General features: G+C 32.3%; 1 pseudogene; it reads right to left on the reverse strand.

The window, feature by feature from the left end:
- Positions 1-485: 485 nt before the first annotated feature.
- Positions 486-1,778, reverse strand: LOC112512839 (annotated as a pseudogene).
- Between the last annotated feature and the right edge of the window lie 2,573 nt (positions 1,779-4,351).

Genomic DNA, 4,351 nt, shown 5'->3' on the forward strand with positions numbered 1-4,351 from the left:
ATATATATATTAATAAGTCTTATATATCAATCTTTTATTATATCAAACTTTGTAATTGGTTCAAATTCATAAAAAAATATGAAAATATTGATTATAATCATGAGGTGTATTATGAGAATTGTTTTGTCATAATGCATATTAATTTGCTCATATTAGGGCAACTCCAATCATTACACTAAAAAAACACCAAAAACACCAAATCTGGTGGGCCCATAAACACAAAAAAAAAAAACTCAACTTCAATCACACTCTAAAATAAACACCAAATTTGTGGACCCCACATTAAAATAACATATTTTATTTACTATTTTTAATAACAATATTTATAATTTGTAATAGATATTATAATAATAAAGAATTAGTAATTAATTACTTTAATGAAGAAATGTTAAAATAAAAACGATAAAATTGTAATTAATAAATTTTATATTTAAAAAGATTACATTAGTTCAAATAGCACAAATTAAAAAAACATATAAATAATACTAATTATCCGAGTTAGTATACTCGTCCCACAAATGATCAATTAATGCATTACGAAGTTCAAAGTGAGCATCTTTATCCTTGATCTTTTTGTGCCGAGCAAGAAACTGTTCAAGTCCACCATCGTTCATCATCTCAACTTCCACGTCTTGCACTTCACTTCGTTCTTCAATTGGTGCATTAATATCATGTTCATCTTCTATGATCATATTATGCATAATGATGCACGAAGTCATTATATCATGCAAGATTTCCTTCCTCCATAACCGTGCAGGACTGCTACTATTGCAAACTTTGATTGTAATATGCCAAATGCACGTTCTTCGTCTTTTCTACATGCTTCTTGTTTCTTTGCAAAATATTGTTTTTAGGGCCACGTGGATCGTGAATAGACTGAACAAGAGTGGCCATTTTGGATATATGCCATCAGCTAAATAATAGCCCATATTATATGATTTTCCTTTGATGACATAATTAACAGAAGGAGCAGTACCTGCTGCAAGATTTGCAAAAAGATGGGAGGACTCCAACACATTAATGTCATTGTTGGACCCCGGTAAACCAAAATATGCATGCCATATCCAAAGATCATAGTCAGCTACAGCTTCAAGAATAATACTTGGAAATCTACTACGACCGGAATATTGTCCTCCCCAAGCGGTTGGATAATTCTTCCATTTCCAATGCATGCAATCTAGACTACCTAACATTCCTGGAAAACCTCGTTGTTCTCCAACTTGGAGTAGTCGTGCCACATCATTAGCATTGGGTGTTCGGAGATAGCGTTCTCCAAACACCTCCACGATGGCACGACAAAACCGCTTCAAAGCTTCTAAAACCGTCGATTCGCCTATTTTAACGTACTCATCTGTAGCATCTGCAGCCACGCCATATGCCAACATTCGAAATACAGCAGTAACTTTTTGATAACCGGACAACCCAAGTTTGCCGCATCCATCCCTTCGTTAGAGAAAGTAGTTGTCATGACTTTGGACAGCATCCAAAATACGAACAAATAAAGTACGACTCATTCGGAATCGTCGACGAAACATCGACTCAGGAAATCGAGGATTTTCAGAAAAATAATCATTGAAAAGATTGCGATCGGCATTTTCCCCATCACGATTGATAACTATATGGCCAGGAATAGAACCACGATAAGAAGATAATTGATTGTTGACAGCATAATTTCGGATATAATTATCCATTTCATACGCTAGATTGAATGCCTCGACCATTAGTTCGTCCTGTGTATTATCAAAAGCCTCATCGTCTGAATACGAATTATTAGCCATTTGAGTGGTATTTCTCAACAAAGAAGATTGCAAAATATAGTTGAGTTATTTTCATTGAGCTGTGATTCACGTTTTATAGTGAGAATGAGTGGTGTTGTCAATTCTTACCAGACTTTTCAGAAGAATCTTGTCAGACTTTTCAGAAGAATCTTGCCAGACTTTTCAGAAGAATCTTGCCAGTGTGTTGTCCAATTGTCTTCATTTGTAGTGAACTGAAATTTTTGTGTATAAATAGGGGGCGAGTTGGTAAGCTAAATAACACATATTTTCATTGAGATATTACCAGTCTTTTCATAAAAATGTCTTCAATAAACCGAACTTCATCCTACAAAGATAGCGAAGACATACAACTATGTCATTGTTATCTTGATATAACTCAAAATCCAATAATAGGTATAAACCAATCAAAAGATAAGTTTTGGTCAAGAATAGAAACTCTTTATCACCAAACCGAACCGTTCGCAACCAATCCTCGACCAAGAAGATCATTGGAAACGAGAATGTCTTGCATTCTAAAAGCTTGCAAAAAAATGTGAGGGTGTATCAATCAAATTGAAATGAGGAATCCAAGTAGTGCTTCTGAACAAGATATCGTAAGTATTTATTGTTTTACTTGCTCATTGTTTTATTAATTTAAATATAACGTGTATTTTTCATAGATGAACGAAGCGAAAGAGCTGTTAAAACTTGATGGATCCTATAAGAAGGGTTTTAAGTTTGAATCATGTCTGGGACATCTTGAAAGACTCCGAGAGTTTATCAAATGTCATTGCATCAACTCAGTATCAACGACAAAGTCCTTACCAATCACCTTCTTCCGGTCCTGGTTCATCGTCTGGGACAGATGTCGGTTTACCGTCGTTGACTATTCATGACGTAGAAGGTACTCAAAGACCAATTGGAGTGAAAAAGGCAAAATCAAGGCTACAATCTGATAATAAGCTAGAGACCTTAGTTAAGGCTAGTAAAAAAAATGAGCAAACAAATTGCTAAAACCACTGAAGTTATGATGCGAAGGAATGAGCTTCAAGCTCAGAAACTTGCATTAGAGGCAAGGTTGGCGGATGACAAACTTATGTGCATCGATCTAACCTCTATCACTGATCTTGTGTGGTATGAGTTCATAAAAAATGAGAAAATTCGAATAGCGAGAGAGAGAGAGAGTGCAACCCCAGGTTCATATGTCTGGACAAGGATCAGAATTCGTAGCATCTCAATGTCGAGTATCTCAACATCAACAATTTGGAGCAGCTCAAGACCAACCCGAAGGATCTCAAAACGTAGCAGGAAGCTTTAGTCAGTTTATGCCTAGCGGAGACGATTGGACCCTTTAATTTATGTATTTCAGTTTTTAAAATTTCCATTAATAAAATACGTTTACGTTTATCCGGTATCATATTTGTGTTATTAATAATTTATTATATATACATATATATATTTAAATAATAAATAATAAATATAAAAACCTAAAACTTAATATTTGTAATTATTTATTTATTTATAATTTATTAAAAATTTATTAAATACTGAGAAAAGGTGGTGGGGACCACCAATTTGGCAAGATTGTCATTCATCTTCTCCACGGCATATTTGCCGTTCGTTTTCAGCCTCCGGTATATTTTTAGTGTTTTTGACGGTCGATTGGATCCAAAAGAACGACAAAACTAGGGTTTTGCCGTTCGATTGGAGTTGCTCTTAGTCATAATATAGTCATTTGCATCGTTGACCAAAAACCTTCTTGAAACCCCTCTTTTCCTATATGCAATTGCACAAAGTGGAACAATAATAGATAGTATTATGACCATTCCAGATACATAGGAGTCTGATTGATTTGTTATTTTTTTCATTCGACTTGTTCAAGCTTTTTAAACTTGTTTTAGACAATTCATAGTTTAGTTTCTCTATAAAAATTCTAAAAAAAAAGTCTTAATAGAATTATGCAAAATAAAATATATATATTATATTGATCTCAGGGCTAATTATATATAGAGTTTGATTTTAACTGAAATAAGAAATTGATTATATATATATATATATATATGTATATATATATAAACTATAAGTTGTCTCTATCTTTTATACGTATTACTGTATTGATTGTAATAAGTTTTTAGTTATATATTAATTTTCAATTATCTTATAATAAAAAATATATGAATTTGATGTTATGGGTTGAGTTGAGTTGAAAATATGAATTAGATAGATGACATTAGTAGGTAGGTGGTAAAGATCACTTGTTTAGTTGGGAGGTAGCAAACGTATTCAATACATCCCCTTTAATATCCGCTTTCTATTCTTACATAATTTCAACACAAATCTTTCATTTTTTATTTCTTTTTAATTACTCTTCATTATCATATTATATATATATATATATATATATATATATATATATATTAAGTATATGATCATATGAGATTCCGTAAGAGATGTGGTTTAGATTTTTGTTTTCAAGTAATTGTCACAATCATATATCTATACTATATTATAAAGCATTTGGCTAAAACTCTTAAACTCTTAAAACTCTTAAACTCTTAAAACTTTTAAATCCATTCATCCCTAAACAATTTCAT

Source organism: Cynara cardunculus, assembly GCF_001531365.2.
Source record: "Cynara cardunculus var. scolymus isolate 2C chromosome LG 5, CcrdV1, whole genome shotgun sequence".
Taxonomy (NCBI): domain Eukaryota; kingdom Viridiplantae; phylum Streptophyta; class Magnoliopsida; order Asterales; family Asteraceae; genus Cynara; species Cynara cardunculus.